The following is a 21,398-nucleotide window of genomic DNA, read 5'->3' on the forward strand; positions in this document are numbered from 1 at the left end:
GCACTTTCCTACATATGCATTCTGGAGAGAGACGCACCATCTTCTTGATGCAACATATTAAATTATACTCGAGACACATTATCTTCACACATAGTTTAGACGCTTTTCACTGACAGCCGCAACTCAATCAGCTAGACCTATTCCCACACGCACCACCCAAACTGCTGGCTTCCCAAACACATTTTGATTTGAAACAATCCACAGCAATTTTTTTTTAAAGAAGCTAATGATCCTCTGTGGCTAAGCCATGCTCCCTGGACAGGAGTAATTATATAATTTTGGCGAAACATCAATTTACTTTAGGGCAATCCAGCATCCCTAACGGTGCACTGTGCACCCGCCAACTTTCCTTTCCAATTCGCAAGAGGCTGAAACCAGAGATCTGTATATAATGATGAGATGTTCATCTCTTCGCCCTAAAAATGGGAGTCTTTGTCCCAAAGGTGGGAAGGCAGGCGAGCTTAGGTCTGCAAATGATTCCCATAGAACCGCATTGGGCTTACACTGGACAGATTTGGCTAGAGTGAGTCATCTCGCTTCACCTCTTCCTCTCTGCTGAAACTACAGTGCATTCGGAAAGTATTCAGACCCCTTGAGTTTTTCCACATTTTGTTACATTACAGCCTTATTCTAAAATTGATTAAATAGTTTTTTTCCCCCTCATCAATCTACACACAATACCCCATAATGACAAAGCAAAAACAGGTCTCGGCACTCTCTACGGACAATTCCTTCAACCTCATGGCTTGGTTTTTGCTCTGACATTCACTGTCAACTGTGGGACCTTATATAGACAGGTGTGTTCCTTTCCAAATCATTTCCAATCAATTGAATTTAGCACAGGTGGACTTGAATCAAGTTGTAGAAACATCTCAAGGATGATCAATGGAAACAGGATGCACCTGAGCTCAATTTCGAGTCTCATAGCAAAGGGTCTGAATACTTATGTAAATAAGGTATTTCTGTTTTTTATTTTAACACATTTGCAAAAAAAATCTAAAAACCTGTTTTCGCTTTGTCATTATAGGGTGTTGTGTGTAGGAGAAAAAATAAAATAATCTATTTTAGGATAAGGCTGTAACGTAACAAAATGTGGAAAAAGTGAAGGGGTCTGAATACTTTCCCAATGCCCTGTATACCACTGGAGAAAAGCATCTGAGCGAGTGGAACAGCTCCCCTCGATATGGAGCCATGTATCTGATGCTGTCTGGCCAGAAATAGCATGACATGCCTTACTCTTCCAGACAGCATCAGATACATGGTCTACACATCCTGAGACAGAGGGGAGCTGTTTCGCTCGCTGGGATGCTTTAACTGATATTGATGCGTCTTTCTGTCAGTGCGCGTCTCGGTCAAATAAATGATCAATGTTTCAATATTTTATTTGGAGGGGCAAAGAGGTACGGTAGGGGGCGGGCCACGCCCCCTAAGGCCCGCACATAACACCGGCCCTGGAGTAGGCTAAACTAGCTAGCTGCATTCGCTAGCTAAGAATGTGAAAGTGAGAAGAAAATACAGGCAGTCAGAAGCAAGGAAGTAGAGAGGCAGGGAAGCAGAGAGGCAGGGAAGCAGAGAGATAGGCCGTCAGAAGCAGGGAAGCAGCGAGGCAGGCAGTCAGAAGCAGGGAAGCAGAGAGGCAGGCAGTCAGAAGCAGCGAGGCAGACAGTCAGAAGCAGGGAAGCAGCGAGGCAGGCAGTCAGAAGCAGGGAAGCAGAGAGGCAGGCAGTCAGAAGCAGGGAAGCAGCGAGGCAGGCAGTCAGAAGCAGGGAAGCAGCGAGGCAGGCAGTCAGAAGCAGGGAAGCAGCGAGGCAGGCAGTCAGAAGCAGGGAAGCAGAGAGTCAGGCAGTCAGAAGCAGGGAAGCAGCGAGGCAGGCAGTCAGAAGCAGGGAAGCAGTGAGGCAGGCAGTCAGAAGCAGGGAAGCAGAGAGGCAGGCAGTCAGAAGCAGGGAAGCAGAGAGGCAGGCAGTCAGAGGCAGGGAAGCAGAGAGGCAGGCAGTCAGAAGCAGCAAGGCAGGCAGTCAGAAGCAGGGAAGCAGAGAGGCAGGCAGAGAAGTCAGAGTAGCTCCACCAGTCCATTTTGCTGCATGTTTCTATTTATAGACTTGAGATGCAGCAGTACAGCACTGGGAATCATAGCGTTAATGTGTCCTCTCTTCTCCTGGAAGACACACACACACACACACACACACACACACACACACACCACTATGGCTTTAATGTCATCCCCTATCCTTGAAGAGAAGAGTGGATTGGTTAACTCTTCACAGAGAGAGAGAGACACACACAACAAGGCACTGTAGAATGGGAATTTATTTAATTCTCAATGGAGTAGTACTTTACTCTGAAAAGCCCACCCACTTCAAGTAAATCCAGTCCCTGTAGCGCTGAGCTGAGATATATTTCACCTCTCCTAAGTCTTTAGATAAAAGGTTTAGAATGGACCCCTACAGCATAGTGGGATGGGAGCTTCTATTCTATTCTACTCTATTCTATTCTGTTGATACGTTTAGAATGGACCACTACAACATGCTGGAACCTAGTGATATGGGAGCTTCTATTCTGTTGATACGTTTAGAATGGACCACTACAGCCTATTGATATGGGAGCTTCTATTCTGTTGATACGTTTAGAATGGACCACTACAGCCTATTGATATGGGAGCTTCTATTCTGTTCTACAGCATGCTGGAACCTAGTGATATGGGAGCATCCATAGTAGGCCTATTATATCATACTGGCTCATTATTGAATGATGGCTAATAATCCCATTCTTTGGATTCAAGGCTTTAGAATGACACATTATTTGTAAGCGATACAGAGACATGTTGTTCTCAAAAGGCAATATACTGTTACTGTATCAGTTACTGTTTAAGCAACATCTTTCCCTGAAGTATCAGTGTGCTAGTTAGCCTACCACCGTACTTACACCTGTCTGTCTAGAAGCAGGTGAAACACACCAGCATTGTGCTCCTTAGATACAGCTCTGCTCTGCTCTGTTCTTCTTTTCACCCCTCCTTAGATACAGGTACAGTTTCCTTCTTTCATTATGTCATGCCATTTTGTCATTAATCATGATGCGGTCACTAAGATGAATCATAGAGGTCAAATGCCCCAGAATTCTATTCTGTTCTATCTCTCTTTGACAAATGCCCTCTCTAGTTTAGGTCCAGGTTTATAAGCGTCTGCTAAATGACGTAAATGTAAATGTGAATGATCGATAGTCTTCGATTATCTTTGGCCTCTTTTAATTTGCTGACAGACACTTACCTCCCACACATTTGAGTCAGACTGTCACGTCAGTAGCATGGTGTTCTGTCTCTGTCTCTTTATCCAATCATCTTCCTCCTCTCTCCGTGCCTCCTTCTCAAAACCATTGGAAGAAAATGCCTTAGGGAAGGAAGGAGACGAGGAGAGAGGAAAGGATGCGAGGAATGGAGGACAGAGGAGCCTCTGTGTTGGTAGCCTGGTTAAACTAGATGGAAACCGGTGCTATTGTTTTACTTCACTTAGTGAGCGAAGCTTTCAATCTGGTTTAACCAGGCTGTGTTGGGGCAATTATTTTAACAATGACTCCCCATGGTGTGTGGACTGTGTGTGTGTATGTCTATGTGCGCTTGCTTGTGTGTGTGTGTGTACTGTGTGTGTGCAAGTGTGTGTGTGTGTGTGTGTGTGTACTGTGTGTGTGCAAGTGTATGTGTGTGTGTGTACTGTGTGTGTGCAAGTGTATGTGTGTGTGTGTGTGTGTACAGTATGTGTGTGTGTGTACAGTGTGTGTGTGTGTGTGTGTACTGTCTGTTTGCAACTGTATGTGTCTGTGTGTACTGTGTGTGTGCAAGTGTATGTGTGTGTGTGTGTACTGTGTGTGTGGAAAAGTGTATGTGTGTGTGTACAGTATGTGTGTGTGTGTATACTGTGTATGTGTGTGTGTGTGTGTACTGTGTGCGTGCAAGTGTATGTGTGTGTGTGTGTACTGTGTGTGTGCTCGTGATCCACTTGGCCTCAATTCCAGTTAAGTTATTGGGTGATTCCAAACCAGCGTGGAAAATGTTTTGGGGGGGTATATCAGATTGTTCTGGCAATTCTCACATATAAACTTCATTAGGAGGAAGGATGTTTGATATGATTTGTACATTTGTATCACGAGCACATTTGTATAATTTATTTGGAAAATCATGATGAAAGTGGACGTTTTAAGCTCCTTTTAGACCTAGAGTATACAGTTGAAGTCGGAAGTTTACATACACTTAGGTTGGAGTCATTAAAACTCGTTTTTCAACCACTCCACAAATTTCTTGTTAACAAACTATAGTTTTGGCAAGTCGGTTAGGACATCTACTTTGTGCATGACACAAGTAATTTTTCCAACAATTGTTTACAGACAGATTATTTCACTTATAATTCACTGTATCACAATTCCAGTGGTCAGAAGTTTACATACACTAAGTTAACTGTGCATTTAAACAGCTTGGAAAATTCCAGAAAATGATGACATGGCTTTAGAAGCTTCTGATAGGCTAATTGACATCATTTGAGTCAATTGGAGGTGTACCTGTGGATGTATTTCAAGGCCTACCTTCAAACTCAGTGCCTCTTTGCTTGACATCATGGGAAAATCAAAAGAAATCAGCCAAGACCTCAGAAAAAACATTGTAGACCTCCACAAGTCTGGTTCATCCTTGGGAGCAATTTCCAAACGCCTGAAGGTACCACGTTCATCTGTAAAAACAATAGTACGCAAGTATAAACACCATGGGACCCCGCAGCCGTCATACTGCTCAGGAAGGAGACACATTCTGTCTCCTAGAGATTAACGTACTTTGGTGCAAAAAGTGCAAATCAATCCCACAACAACAGCAAAGGACCTTGTGAAGATGCTGGAGGAAACAGGTACAAAGGTATCTATATCCACAGTAAAATGAGTCCTATATTGACATAAACTGAAAGGCCGCTCAGCAAGGAAGAAGCCACTGCTCCAAAACCGCCATAAAAAAAAGCCAGACTACGGTTTGCAACTGCACATGGGGACAAAGATCGTACTTTTTGGAGAAATGTCCTCTGGTCTGATGAAACAAAAATAGAACTGTTTTGCCATAATGACCATCGTTATGCTTGGAGGGAAAGGGGGCGGCTTGCAAGCCGAAGAACACCATCCCAACCGTGAAGCACAGGGGTGGCAGCATCATGCTGTGGGGGTGCTTTGCTGCAGGAGGGACTGGTGCACTTGACAAAATAGATGGCATCATGAGGAAGGAAAATGATGTGGATATATTGAAGCAACATCTCAAGACATCAGTCAGGAAGTTAAAGCTTGGTCGCAAATGGGTCTTCCAAATGGACAATGACCCCAAGCATACTTCCAAAGTTGTGACAAAATGGCTTAAGGACAACAAAGTCAAGGTATTGGAGTGGCCATCACAAAGCCCTGACCTCAATCCTATAGAAAATGTGTGGGCAGAACTGAAAAAGCGTGTGCGAACAAGGAGGCCTACAAACCTGACTCAGTTACACCAGCTCTGTCAGGAGGAATGGGTTGTGTGGGAAGCTTGTGGAAGGCTACCCGAAACATTTGACCCAAGTTAAACAATTTAAAGGCAATGCTACCAAATACTAATTGAGTGTATGTAAACTTCTGACCCACTGGGAATGTGATGAAAGAAATAAAAGCTGAAATAAATAATTCTAAATAATTTTCACATTCTTATAGCGGGTGTAGCGAAATGCTTGTGCTTCTAGCTCTGACAGTGCAGTAATATCTAACAAGTAATATCTAACAATTTCACAACATATACCCAATACACACAAAACTAGTAAGGAATGGAATTTAAGAATATATACATATATGGACAAGCAATGACAGAGCGGCATGGACTAAGATACAGTAGAATGTTATAGAATAGAATACAGTATATACATATGAGATGAGTAGTGCAAGATATGTAAACATTATTAAAGTGACTAGTGTTCCATTTCTTAAAGTGGCCAGTGATTTCAATAGGCAGCAGCAGCCTCTAATGTGCTAGTGATGGCTATTTAACAGTCTGATGGCCTTGAGATAGAAGCAGTTTTTCATTCCCTCGGTCCCAGCTTTGATGCACCTGTACTGACCTTGCCTTCTGGATGATAGCGGGGTAAACAGGCAGTGGCTCGGGTGGTTGATGTCCTTGATTATCTTTTTGGCCTTCCTGTGACATTGGGTGCTGTAGGTGTCCTGGAGGGCGGGTAGTTTGCCCCCGGTAATGTGTTCGGCAGACCGCACCACCCTCTGGAGAGCCCTGCGGTTGCGGGCGGTCCAGTTGCCGTACCAGGCGGTGATACAGCCCGACAGGATGCTCTCAATTGTGCATCTGTAAAAGTTTGTGAGGGTTTTAGGTGCCAAGCCGAATTTCTTCAGCCTCCTGAGGTTGAAGAGGCTCTGTTGCGCCTTCTTCACCACACTGTCTGCGTGGGTGGACCATTTCAGTTTGTTATGCAATCATTTCACCCACGCGCACGGGAACAAGCGTCTGCGTAACCAAGTACTAAAATAGAACTTGCTTCTGTTAGAGACGCTGCAAGTCCCCTCCTTGTTGGATATCAGGAAGATACAAACCCACGTGGATGCTTGAAAGACAAACAAGGAGAGATTGATTAAAGATAACTAACTAAAAACTAACTAGGTTTCCCTTTTTACCTGTAGATTAATTGTCGGAGTAGAGAAACACTCAATTTAGTATGACTGTGTAAAAGTCGAACAAAGAACCAGCTAACAAGAGGACCATTTGCAACAGCTAGCTAGCTAAATGTTTATAATTGTTTCAGGTGTGTTTCGACCTGCCCACAAATTAATATAGTATGTTCACAGTTGGTTTTGAAATTGAACCTGCGTGTCATGGTCTGGTGTGAATGGAGAAAATCAACATGCACGTGATGGCGCACGCGGACTCTGCATGTAAGACCCTCCGTGAACCTTATGTGAGGTTGACCAAGCGTTAGGGTTTCACAGTGAGGAGGCAACAAGGCAGAACTGATTGTTCTTGCCCAGAGTGAGGCATTTGATTTGCAAGTGGGTAGCAAGCCGGCAAACTCTACAAATATTTACAAACAAAAATAAACAGGACGACAAACAAAAGGTAAACGTATCGGAATCAAAGATAAGTCTAACAAAAGAAAAGCCAGGCTTATACCCATTACCCAGAATGCATCACAAACCCTACCAATTACCTAATTGACAGTCAACTTCTAAAGGTATACAAAAAACATTCAGGTAATGTATTCCACATGATAAATATCCCCACATTATTATCAATAAATAAATGTGCTTCTCATCAACCGTAAATCGTCAATGTCTAGTTATTCATATAGGCATGTCTTTAGATCAAGTGACGGAGGACATAAGGAAGATCGCCCACACCGAACATGATACAGACGCCATCTTGATGTCATTATACTCCTTATAGTGTTCTCTAATATATGCAAGTAAAAAATGGTGTGATTGGTTTATGACCTATAATGTCAATGTCTATGTATAAAATGGGTAATATTTTCAAAAGTACCAGAGAGCCCACTCTGGAAATCACTGCATTCTCTACCAGAACGTTGATTGGCCCTCTTTGTTGTCACGTAGGTTGATACATTGCTATGTTTTCATTTATAAAGCCCTTTTACAAAAACTCCCACACCCGCTCTCAGGGATGGCTAACTCTGTAAATTACTTCCTGAATTGACTGAATTGAAATGGAATTGACCCCAAACCTGCTTACTAGGTAAACTAGATGAGAGCATTGAAAATATCAGCACAGTCTCTATTTGGAAAAACAAGCTTTGAAATATACTATACATGTTTTGGAGAAGCGAAGCATTTTCATGATTTTCGCTAAACTGTTGTGTTGTCTATTGTTTGAGTTGATCTTATACCTGTGTTGTGTAGTAACACTGGTCTTACTGTATATTGTTTGAGTTGATGTGATACATTTCTTTTGACATATTGCAGACACAACACGACCTAACTCAACCCCAAAAGAAAGTCCCAATCTACCCCCACCACCCACTACCCTCCCTCCCACCCTGGCAGTCCCAGTTCCCGACACGCCCCAAAAAGGTAAAATAAAGAAGAAGAAGAAGAAGCAGAAGAAGAAACAGTTAACTTCTTCAAAAGAGGTCTGGGGGTCTCTAGGGTTGGGTTGGGCACGTTGGTATTTATAGCTGTATGTTTCTGCCAGTTCTGTCCACTGCTTAAAATGGCCACATATAGACTAGCAGGCAAAAGTTTGGACACCTACTCATTCAAGGGATTTTCTTAATTTTTTTACTATTTTCTACATTGTAGAATAATAGTGAAGACATCAAAACTATAAAATAACACATATGGAATCATGTAGTAACCAAAAAAAAAGTGTTAAACAAATCAGAATATATTTTATATTTGAGATTCTTCAAATAGCCACCTTTTGCCTTGATGACAGCTTTGCACGCTCTTGGCATTCTCTCAACCAGCTTCATGAGGTAGTGTATATTGATTTTCATTTCCAAATTGTGTTATCTTCTGTGGACAGAACTGTTGGAAAAATACAGCTATAAATAGTAACGTGCATGCTCTTTCACAAACATAACCGTAGAAACCCTCAGCTTTACCTTGACATTATTTTAAGACCTTAACTGTAACCCCTGTTATACTGCAAGTCTCTCTGACCCTATCCTTGACCTTATGAAATATGTAGCATTTTCTCAGAACACAAACCCATATGCTTGACCTTACTTTAGGTCTAGCTCTCTTCGCGGCAGGTAGCCTAGCGGTTAAGAGCGTTTGGCCAATAACCGAAAGGTCGCTGGTTCGAATCCCTGAGCCGGCTAGGTGAAAAATCTCTCGATGTGCCCTTGAGCAAGGCACTTAACCCTAATTGCTCCTGTAAGAAGCTCTGCATAAGAGCGTCTGCTAAATGCTATCATTGACCTTATTCTAACTCCAACTATAGCTCTGTTCATATATTTAGCATTTTCTCAGAACCACCTCAAGACAAGGCCTGAAGGCCTGTATGATTCAAAGCTGAATTTATTAACCAGTGCCGAAATTAGTTTTTTCCTCAATCAGGCTATCAATGTATTTTATGAGAATGTCACACTAGAAACCAAGAAAATAGCTGAGGTGAGGAAAATGCCTTCTTTCTTGTTGAAAGATGATTTATTGTATTGCTGTGCAAAGGTACAGTAGCTCAGTAATGATGGGTTTGTGTTTTTGACACCTCTGTGTGGTGTGGTGCGGTGTGGTGCGGTGTGGTGCGGTGTGGTGTGGTGTGGTGTGGTGCGGTGTGGTGTGGTGTGGTGTGGTGCGGTGTGAGACTGTTAATGAAGCTTGTTTGGTTTGGTAACACTTTACTTTAAATCTGCAGTGTAATGTATTATGATGCGGTTATAATTAGGGCTGGGAATTGCCAGGGACCTCACGATACGATATTATCACGATACTTAGGTGCCGATACGATATGTATTGCGATTCTCATGATGCTATATGTTTTGCGATTCGATACTGTGATTTTGTTGAGATCCGATGTTCCAAACATATTGGTCACCATATGTCTGCTGCAGAGGGACAAGAGAGAGACATGAGAAAACGGGTTCTGATCAGTCATGGAAATAAAAGTGCTGAAAACTAATTGGCTCCCTGTTTAAAAAGATGGAGAACAAACTATGAAGGAAAAATACTGGAGTTGTGGTGCAGGTACAGCCAACTAGCACAAATATAATATTGTGATATTGTCAAAATGATATGATACGATATATCGTCCAAAATAATATCCCGAAATCTGACTGTATATATTTTGTCCCCATCACTAGCTATAATGCATTATAAGACTTGTGATGAGCATCTATCAGCCTGTTATACTGTTTTATAACCATCTCATAATGATCCTGACTTAATAACAGACAGTTAGAGTACATTTTACATAGAGAGGCATTACATATTGTTAGCCTTATAATAATATATTATAAAGGCTCATACATGCTTATAACAAGTACTAAAGCATTATACCTGCAGGCTGTTTTTGCCAGAGACTGGAGGAGACACCTAGGGGATCTGTCACCATGGAGGTACACTCTCCCCAGAGAGACAGAACACTGAGCTGCAGCAAACTATACATCTCTCTGCTCTTTCTCTGCTCTCTCTCTCTCTCCTGTTCTCTCTCTGCTCTCTCTGTCTCTCTGTCTCTCTATCTGTCTGTCTATTTTATTAATCAACACGGGGAATTGGTTTGCCATGTTGGCCACAAACATAAAAACAAGACTGCTTTTTGCACAGTATATTCTGTCGGTTTACTAGCGATCAAATTCAATCAGCCAATGAAATGTATTTTATAAAGCCCTTTTTACATCAGTAGTTGTCACAAAGTGCTTTACAGATACCCAGTCGAAACCCCAAAGAGCAAGGACTGCAGAAGCACAGTGACTAGCATCAGGGTTGGGGTCAATTCGGAATTTCTGAATTTAATTCAATTCAACCCATGAATTTGAATTTGCCACACCCCACAGGAAGCAGAATTTGAATTGAATTTGAATTAAAGGAATTTGAATTTAATTAAAACCAATTCAAATAAATTCAAACTGGACATGAAACTTGTGAGTCTCATTCCTTTGACAAATATTTTGCCAAAAGCATCTTCCACCTCTAAAGAATACAGATACCATTTCAAATATTAGCTTGATTATAATCAAAGATGTCAAACAGTATTTTGTTTGTATTGTTGTCATGAGATGTTAGATTCCCTTTCATTGTGTTCTGAGTGGTTGATCTAATGCATTCTGGAAAAGGTGATTATCTAATATTTAATAAATTACAATATTTCCAAATCACTATAATTATTATAAACTCATTGAAGGAGAATGAGTTTTAAAAATGAAATGTTTGAAGAACATGTTAAACAGAGTATTGGTAACATGATGTAAAAATAAATGTGCATAATGATGTATGGAATAAATTATACATTAATTGAATGAAATTCTACTTACAGTGCATTTTGAAAGTATTCAGACCCCTTGACTTTTTCCAAATTTTGTTACGTTACAGCCTTATTCTAAAATTGATGAAATTGTTTTTTTCCCTCATCAATCTACACACAATACCCCATAAGGACAAAGCAAAAACAGGTTTTTAGATTTTTTTTTGCAGATTTATTAAAAATAGAAAACTGAAATATCCTATTTACATAAGTATTCAGACCCTTTACTCAGTACTTTGTTGAAGCACCTTTGCCAGCGATTACAGCCTTGAGTCTTCTTGGGTATGACGCTACAAGTGTTGCACACCTGTATTTGGGGGAGTTTCTCCCATTCTTCTCTGCAGATCCTGTCAGGTTGAATGGGGAGCGTGGCTGCACAGCTATTTTCAGGTCTCTTCAGAGATGTTAGATCGGGTTCAAGTCTGGGCTCTGGCTGGACCACTCAAGAACATTCAAAGACTTGTCCCAAAGCCACTCCTGCGTTGTCTTGGCTGTGTGCTTAGGGTTGTTGTCCTGTTGGAAAGTCAACCATCGTCCCATTCTGAGGTCCTGAGTGCTCTGGAGCAGGTTTGCTCTGTACTTTGCTCCGTTCATCTTTCCCTCGATCCTGACTAGTCTCCCAGTCCCTGCCGCTGAAAAACATCCCCACAGCATGATGCTGCCACCACCATGCTTCACCATAGGGATGGGACCAGGTTGTGATGCTTGGCATTCAGGCCAAAGAGTTCAATCTTGGTTTCATCAGACCAGAGAATCTTGTTTCTCAGTTTCTGAGAGTCTTTTAGGTGCCTTTTGGCAAACTCCAAGCGGACTCTCATGTGCATTTTACTGAGGAGTGGCTTCCTTCTGGCCACTCTACCATAAAGGCCTTATTGGTCTTCCTAGAGCCGGGCGGCCAGCTCTAGGAAGAGTCTTGGTGGTTCCAAACTTCTTCCATTTTTTGGTACCCTTCCCCAGATCTCTGCCTCTATACAATCCTGTCTTGGAGCTCTACGGACATTTCCTTCGACCTTTTGGCTTGGTTTTCCCTCTGACATGCACTGTCAACTGTGGGACCTTATATAGACAGGTGTGTGTCTTTCCAAATCATGTCCAATCAATTGAATTTACCACAGGTGGACTCCAATCAAGTTGTAGAAACATCTCAATGTAAACAGGATGCACCTGAGCTCAATGTAGAGTCTGAAAGCAAAGGGTCTGAATACTTATGTAAATAAGGTCTTTCTGTTTTTTATTTTTAATACATTAGCAAACATTTCTAAAAACCTGTTTTTGTTTCGTCATTATTGGGTATTGTGTGTAGGTTGATGAGGAAAAAAATAATGTAATCAATTTTAGGATAAGGCTGTAACATAACAAAATGTGGAAAAAGGAAGGGGGTCTGAATATTCTCCGAATGCGCTGTACTCTAATTCAAATGTAATTCAAATTCTGCTTCCTGTGGGGTGTGGCCAATTCAAGAATTGAATTGGAATTAATACCAATTCGCAACTCAATTCTGAATTGACCCCAACCCTGACTAGCGTTTGACTAAGGGAGCCAGCCAGTCAGCGCTATCGTCAATGAACTAGCAATAGCAGTAATTCATGTATAGGATATTTGGTGATATCCAGGTGCTGATTGATATGCATGATGCCAAGGTCACAGGTTCAAATCGTGAGTCGGTATGAAAGACATAATTTCTCTCATGAGCAAAGCACTCAAAAAACTGTCCATCCCTCATCCAACATAATGTGGATAATTTCAAAAGAGAGCCATTTTAAAAGAGGCATTTGTAATGCAAATAATATATCCTTTATGTAGTAGATTACCAGAGATGGTCCATAATGTTATAGACCTTGTAGTAGGCTAATAGTATTACTGCTATTGGGTAATGGTATTGCTGTCTTGCTGACTGGCTGGCTGCATTGTTGATGTGAGCAGCATTATGACCCAGACACAAGCCCAGAAACGTCATTAGAGGACAAGTACTGCATACAAAATGGCACCCTATTCCCTATTGGGATGCAGATTATGTTTTCAAAGGAGGGAATATGCATGATGACAAGGTCACGGGTTCAAATGTTCAGTTGCTATGACATTCCTATTTATGGAGCCATTTGGGCCTCACTCGGAGTCTAGCAGAGGCGTCCTCAGAGTCGGGGGATGGGGAGGACTATTGCCGGACATTTTAAATGACAATGTCCCAGAAATAGTAGGAATAGAAGATCTAGATCGTATTGAGGTCACTGCCGACTGATACACAGCCAGCCAGTGAATGTTGACGTTTACAGTTACACAATATGCCTGGGAAGTCTCTTCTGGGTGCTTTAATATTAATACTAATTATAATACTAATTATATTAATACTAATTATAAAAATCTAGAGGATTTAATACCAAATACGTTTTTTTCTCCTCTAGAACATTTAGGTAACTGACGATAACACGACGTTATTAAGGCCTAGGTTTTTTCTACTCACTTATTTTTATTTTACTCCGTTTCTAACATCACCATATTATTTACTGTCACCTTTTTCTGATTATGATTGAGTCTACCTTAGCCTTATGATTTAACATTTTCTTTCTCTTTTTTCCAACTGATTCCTTTAATTTATCCTTTCTCATTCACTCACCCTTTCATCCATTCTACACACTTACCCTTTCATCCATCCTACACACTCACCCTTTTCATCCATCCTACACACTCCCTCTTTCATCCATCCTACACACTCACCCTTTTCATCCATTCTACACACTCACCCTTTCATCCATCCTACACACTCACCCTTTCATCCATCCTACACACTCACCCTTTCATCCATCCTACATACTCACCCTTTCATCCATCCTACACACTCACCCTTTCATCCATCCTACACACTCACCCTTTCATCCATCCTACATACTCACCCTTTCATCCATCCTACATACTCACCCTATCATCCATCCTACATACTCACCCTTTCATCCATCCTACACACTCACCCTTTTTCTCTACCCTCCCTGGCTCACTTGGATGGCTACACACTATTCTCCTTTGGATGGCTACACTGCTGTCCTCCTCTCCCGTGGATGACTACACTACTGTCCTCCTCTCCCGTGGATGACTACACTACTGTCCTCCTCTCCCGTGGATGACTACACTACTGTCCTCCTCTCCCGTGGATGACTACACTACTGTCCTCCTCTCCCGTGGATGACTACACTCCTACTCCTACTCCTACTCCACCTCCATAGCTGGCTTTGTGAAGTCTCCCCTGTCTGAGACCAAACTAACAGGCGACACCTTTGAGCTGTACTGTGACGTGGTCGGTAACCCCACCCCAGAGATCCAGTGGTGGCACGCTGAGATCAACTGGGCCGACTCCTTACGCCAGCTCTGGGACGGCGCCCGTAAACGTCGTGAGTCCATCATCAACACAGCACCAACGGTGTGAGCGTTCTGGGCGTGACGCGTCTCGGTCTGGAGGATTCTGGGACGTACGAGTGTCGGGCCAGTAATGATCCGAGGAGAAACGATCTGCACCAAAACCCTGTCACCACCTGGATCGGAGCACAGGCCACCATTACTGTGCTGCAGAGTGAGTGGTAAGAGACAGAGTAGAGTAACCCCGCCCCCCCAGGGTTAGCGGCTTCATTAGCAGCCAGTCCCAATTCACTCCCTACCCCTTCCCAATAGACCCTTTGATGTTTGTACATCTGTGAGGTGTAAGCAACATGGTTGATGCTCCACCACTATCCAAGCCCCCCTTTCAAAACCTCCAGGACCACCACCAGTTCCCTAGTAGAAGCCATCACCGTGTTATATCGTATTATATCATATTATATCCCAGAGAAATAGAAGTACAGTCAATGTAAGTAACCTAATCTATGTTACTTTAACTGTTAGCTCCGAGGGTATTGTCTGCAATAATCACATGCACATAGAATTGAATTCCACTGTTTGCACTGAAACTGTCTGCTTTAGGAAGAAGCCCACTGTGGGAAGCCCACTCAGTACCATTGACTCAAATGTAAATGTCACTCACATGTCTACCTCGGATCAGTCTCTCAGAAAAGCACTAAAAACAAACAAGCAACCCAGAAAAGGACAACAAAATTGCCCATATTAACATATGTAGCCTGAGAAACAAGGTTAATGAAATTGACAACTTATTAACATCAGAAAACAATATTACATATTCTGGCCATCTCTGAAACACACTTAGATCATTCATTTGATGATGCAGTAGTAGCTATACATGGTTATAGAATATACAGGAAAGATAGAAATGCAGATGGAGGAGGAGTTGCCATGTATACTACCGGTCAAAAGTTTTAGAACACCTACACATTCAAGGGTTTTTCTTTATTTTTTAAAACTATTTTCTACACTGTAGAATAAAAGTGAAGACATCAAAACTATGAAATAACACATATGGAATCAAAATATATTTTATATTTGAGATTCTTCAAATAGCCACCCTTTGCCTTGATGACAGCTTTGCACACTCTTGGTATTCTCTCAACCAGCTTCACGAGGTAGTCACCTGGAATGCATTTCAATTAACAGGTGTGCCTTCTTAAAAGTTAATTTGTGGAATTTCTTTCCTTCTTAATGCGTTTGAGTCAGTTGTGTTGTGACAAGGGGGGGGGTATACAGAAGATAGCCCTATTTGGTAAAAGACCAAGTCCATATTATGGCAAGAACAGCTCAAATAAGCATAGAGAAATGACAGTCCATCATTACTTTAAGACATGAAGGTCAGTCAATACGGAACATTTCAAGAACTTTGAAAGTTTCTTCAAGTGCAGTCGCAAAAATCATCAAGCGCTATGATGAAACTGGCTCTCATGAGGACCACCACAGGAATGGAAGACCCAGAGTTACCTCTGCTGCAGAGGATAAGTTCATTAGAGTTACCAGCCTCAGAAATTGCAGCCCAAATAAATGCTTCACAGAGTTCAAGTAACAGACACATCTCAACATCAACTGTTCAGAGGAGACTGTGTGAATCAGGCCTTCATGGTAGAATTGCTGCAAAGAAACCATTACTAAAGGACACCAATAATAAGAAGAGACTTACTTGAGCCAAGAAACACGAGCAATGGACATTTGTCCTTTGGTCTGGAGTCCAAATTGGAGATTTTTGGTTCCAACCGCTGTGTCTTTGTGAGATGCGGTGTGGGTGAATGGATGATCTCTGCATGTGTATTTCCCACCGTAAAGCATGGAGGAGGAGGTGTTATGGTGTGGTGTGCTTTGCTCGTGACACTGTGATTTATTTAGAATTCAAGGAACACTTAACCAGCATGGCTACCACAGCATTCTGCAGCAATACGCCATCCCATCTGGTTTGGGCTTAGTGGGACAATCATTTGTTTTTCAACAGGACAATGACCCAACACACCTCCAGGCTGTGTAAGGGCTATTTTACCAAGAAGGAGAGTGATGGAGTGCTGCATCAGATGACCTGGCCTCCACAATCCCCCGACCTCAACCAGATTGAGATGGTTTGGGATGAGTCGGACCGCAGAGTGAAGGAGAAGTAGCCAACAAGTGCTCAGCATATGTGTGAACTCCTTCAAGACTGTTGGAAAAGCATTCCAGGTGAAGCTGGTTGAGAGAATGCCAAGAGAGTGCAAATCTGTCATCAAGGCAAAGGGTGGCTATTTGAAGAATCTCAAATATAAAATATATTTTGATTTGTTGAAAACACTTTTTTGGTTACTACATAATTTCATATGTGTTATTTTCATAGTTTTGATGTCTTCACTATTATTCTACAATGTAGAAAATAGTAAAAATAAAGAAAAACCCTTGAATGAGTAGGCGTTCTAAGACCTTTGACCGCTAGTGTATGTCCAGAGTCATATTCTTGTTAGGCTGAGATAGGATCTCATGTCAGATGATGTGGAAGTAATACGGCTACATGTTCATCACCTAAAGCTTATTCTCATAGGAAGTTGCTATAGACCACCAGGTGCTAAAAGTCAGTATTTGGACTATACAGTATGTGTGAAATGTTGGATAATGTATGTGAAATCAACAGAGAGGGATATTTTCTGGGTGACCTAAATATTGACTGGTTGTGATCATAATATAATAGCCATATCTAGAAAAACCAAATTTCCAAAGACTGGACCTAAACCTGTGTTTAAACGATCATACAAGAGGTTTTGTAATGATTCCTATGTCGAAGATGTGAAAAATATTTGTAGGTCTGATGTGTGTAATGAGGAACATCCGGACGCTACACTTGAAGCATTTATGAAACTGCTTCTTCCGGTTACTGATAGGCATGGGCCCATCAAGAAACTGACAGTTAGAACTGCCAAATCCCCATGGATAGATTATTAATTGAAAAACTGTATGGCAAAGGGAATAGCAAATAAGTCTGGCAACACAGCAGACTGGCAAACATACAGGACATTGAGAAATCATGTAACTAAACTAAACAAAAAGAAGAAGAAACAAAGATAAATTATATAAAGAATGATAGTAAAAAGCTCTGGAGTACTTACAGTGCTATGAAAAAGTATTTGCCCCCTTTCTAATTTTCTCTACTTTTGCATATTTGTGATACTGAATGTTATCAGATCTTCAACCAAAACCTAATATTAAATAAAGGGAACAAAAGTGGACAAATAACACAACAATTACATATTTATTTCATTTATTTCATAAACAAAGTTATGCAACACCCAATGCCCCTGTGTGAAAAAGTAATTGCCCCCTTACACTCAATAACTGGTTGTGCCACCTTTAGCTGCAATGACTCCAACCAAATGCTTCCTGTAGTTGTTGATCAGTCTCTCACATCGCTGTGGAGGAATTTTGGCCCACACTTCCATGCAGAACTGCTTTAACTCAGTGATGTTTGAGTTTTCAAGCATGAACTGCTCGTTTCAAGTCCTGCCACAACATCTCAATTGGGATTAAGTCTGGACTTTGACTAGGCCATTCCAAAACTTCCAATTTGTTGCTTTTTAGCAATTTTCATGTAGACTTGATTGTGTGTTTTGGATCATTGTCTTGCTGCATGACCCAGCTGCGCTTCAGCTTCTGCTCACAGACGGATGGTCTGACATTCTCCTGTAGAATTCTCTGATACAGAGCAGAATTCATGGTTCCTTCAATTAAGGCAAGTCGTCCAGGTCCTGAGGCAGCAAAGCATCCCCAAACCATCACACCACCACCACCATGCTTGACCTTTGGTATGATGTTCTTACTGTGGAATGCAGAGTTTGGCAAATACTTTTTCATAGCACTGTAAATGAAATTCTAGGCAAGAAAGCAAACTCGGCTCCATCTTTCATTGAGGCAGTTGGCTTGTTCATAATAAAACACTTTTTTGTTGACAAGATTAGCAAACTTAGGTATGACATGCAAACAGCAAATGCTGAACCTTCATATTCATGCATAATGGACCAAATAATGAAAGACAAGCACTGTAGTTTTGAGTTCCACAAAGTGGGTGTGGAAGAGGTGAAATAATTGTTGCTATCTATAAATAAGGGCAAACCACCTGGAACCGACAACCTGGATGGTAAATTGCTGAGGTTGGTAGCGGAGCACATTGTGACTCCTGTTTGCCACATCTTCAATTTAAGCCTAGAAGACGGTGTGTGCCCTCAGACATGGAGGGAGGCAAGGATCATTCTGCTACCCAAGAATAGAAGAGCACCCTTTAACCTCTACGGGATCGGTGTCCCGTATACGGGACGGTTGAGCTAACGTGCACTAATGTGATTAGCATGACTGTTGTAAGTAACAGCAAACTTTCCAGGACATAGACATGTCTTATATGGACAGAACGCTTAAATTCTTGTTAATCTAACTGCACTGTCCAATTTACAGTAGCTATTACAGTGAAAAAATACCATGCTATTGTTTGAGGTGAGGGCACAACAACAAAAAACGTATCACGGCAACTGGTTTGATACATTCACCTCTGAAGGTAAATAATGTACTTACATTCAGTAATATTGCTCTGATTTGTCATCATAAGGGTCCCAGAGATAAAATGTAGCATAGTTTTGTTTGATAAAATCCATTTTTATATTCAAATGTGGGAACTGGGTTCTACAGTTTGAACCCCTGCTGTCTCTGGCTCCACACCCACCCCGCCATCTAGATGTGTGAAAGTTAGTGTATAAGCTAATGATCCATCATGTATGACATTCCTGGGAGTGTGTAAACTTACATTTTGTATTACCATATCATTTTTGTATGTTCTCTATAGTTATGTACTTGAAAATGTATCAATTGACCAATTCGGCACATTTGGGCAGACTTGATACAAAATAGTCCAGTATTGCAATGCTTCACTGGATCAATCTGAAACTTTGCACACACACTGCTGCCATGTAGTGGCCAAAATCTAAATTGCGCCTAAACTGCAATATTATATTGTGGCCTTTCTCTTGCATTTCAAAGATGATACATTCTTTTTTTAATACGCATGTTTGTTTGTTTGTATTATCTTTTACCAGATCTAATGTGTTATATTCGCCCACATTCATTTCACATTTTCAAATGGTATCAAGAATATGCATATCCTTGCTTCAGGTCCTGAGCTACAGGCAGTTAGATTTGGGTATGTCATTATAGGCGAAAATTGAAAAAAAGGTTCCGATCCTTAAGAGGTTAATGGTTCAAACAGCCGACCAATCAGCTTGTTACAAATGCTTTCAGCTTGCTGATATGGAAGGGCACTCAACATGCTCTGCACTGAAACAAATGACAGATTATTGGCTGAAAGAAATTGATAGTAAGAAGATTGTGGGAGCTGTTTTGTTAGACTTCAGTGCAGCTTTTGATCATAACCTATTGCTGAAAAAACTTAGGTGTTATGCATTTGCATCCTCTGCCTTATTATGAATTGAGAGTTACCTATCTAATAGAACACTGAGGGTTTTCGTTAATGGAAGCCTCTCATGCAAATTCAGTTGACTGTGGTGTACCGCAGGGCAGCCGGCTGGGGCCATTATTGTTTTCTGTTTTTACAAATGACCTCCCGCTGACCTTGAATAAAGGCTGTGTGTCTATGTACGCTGACAACTGAACAGTATACACGTCCGCTGCAACAGTAAAATCAATAACTGAGACACTTAACATAGAGCTCCAGTCAGTTTTAGAATGGGTAATTAGCAATAGGTTGGTGCTAATTATCTAAAAAACGAAAAGTATAATATTTGGGACAAATCACTTGCTCAACGCTAAACCTTGTTTAGATCAATTATTGAATAATGTGGCTATTGAGCAAGTTGAGGAGACTAAACTGCTGGGTGTAAACCTAGATAGCAAGCTTTCATGGTCAAAACATATAGACTCAATGGTTGCTAAAATTGGACGAGGTCTGTCCATGATAGGGTGTTGCTCTGCCTTGTTGACATCTCAGTCGACCAGACAGGTCCTACAGGCCCTAGTTTCGTCGCACCTGGACTACTGCCTAGCTGTGTGGTCATGTGTGGCAAAGAAGGACATAGGTCAATTACAGTTGGTCCATAAAAAAGTAGCACGTATCGCACTTAGATGTACATGGAGGGAAAGTGTCCGTAACATGCATGTCAGAACTCTCTGTAACCCCAGGTAACTCAAACTAGCAATAAAACCAGATTCAAAAACCAGATACAATAACACCTTACTGCACAAAGGGGATTATGAAGTGACACAGCCATTTTATATATATTGTATTGTAATTTGCACCTTATTATGTAATAGGCCTAGATATTGTGTGTATGTACTGATATTTAGGATATGTGTGACATTTTAAATGTATGTATTTCAGTCCTTGACTAATAATATTACAGTGAGGGAAAAAAGTATTTGATCCCCTGCTGATTTTGAACGTTTGCCCACTGACAAAGAAATAATCAGTCTATAATTGTCAAGGTGCTGATGTGGATGCGGTGGTGAAGTCAAGCGCAGGACACAGAGGAATAAGTCAAGACGACTTTACTAATCACCTCTATAGGTACACACAAATAAACGACCTCAAAAACACAAGAGGCGAAACAAATACGCGAGTGCGTAAAATCACACGAAATGCCAAGGTACCGAACCTATACATACATGACAGGCGGACAATAACACACAAAATACAAACATAACATAGGGGAACTTATAGGTGACATAATCAATACAGAATACGAAACAGGTGCACTAACTAGACATGACAAAACAAACATCGAAAACATCAAACGGTAGTAGCTAGTACTCCGGGATGACGAACGCCGAAGCCTGCCCGAGCAAGGAGGAGGAGCAGCCTCGGCGGCATCCGTGACAATAATTTTAATGGTAGGTTTATTTGAACAGTGAGAGACAGAATAACAACAAACAAATCCAGAAAAACGCATGTCGAAAATGTTATAAATTGATTTGCATTTTAATGAGGGAAATAAGTATTTGACCCCCTCTCAATCAGAAAGATTTCTGGCTCCCAGGTGTCTTTTATACAGGTAAC

General features: G+C 41.4%; 1 pseudogene across 1 annotated transcript in view; it reads left to right on the forward strand.

The window, feature by feature from the left end:
* The window catches only part of LOC311149197 (neuroplastin-like), a 43,344-nt pseudogene that overhangs the window by 3,177 nt on the left and 18,769 nt on the right, over nucleotides 1-21,398 (forward strand). The window contains exon 2 of the transcript in view: nucleotides 14,188-14,531. The product of the transcript in view is annotated as a neuroplastin-like (transcript). The remainder of the gene's footprint in view (nucleotides 1-14,187; nucleotides 14,532-21,398) is intronic.

The sequence above is a fragment of the Coregonus lavaretus genome (assembly GCF_964263955.1).
Source record: "Coregonus lavaretus genome assembly, chromosome: 21".
Classification (NCBI taxonomy): domain Eukaryota; kingdom Metazoa; phylum Chordata; class Actinopteri; order Salmoniformes; family Salmonidae; genus Coregonus; species Coregonus lavaretus.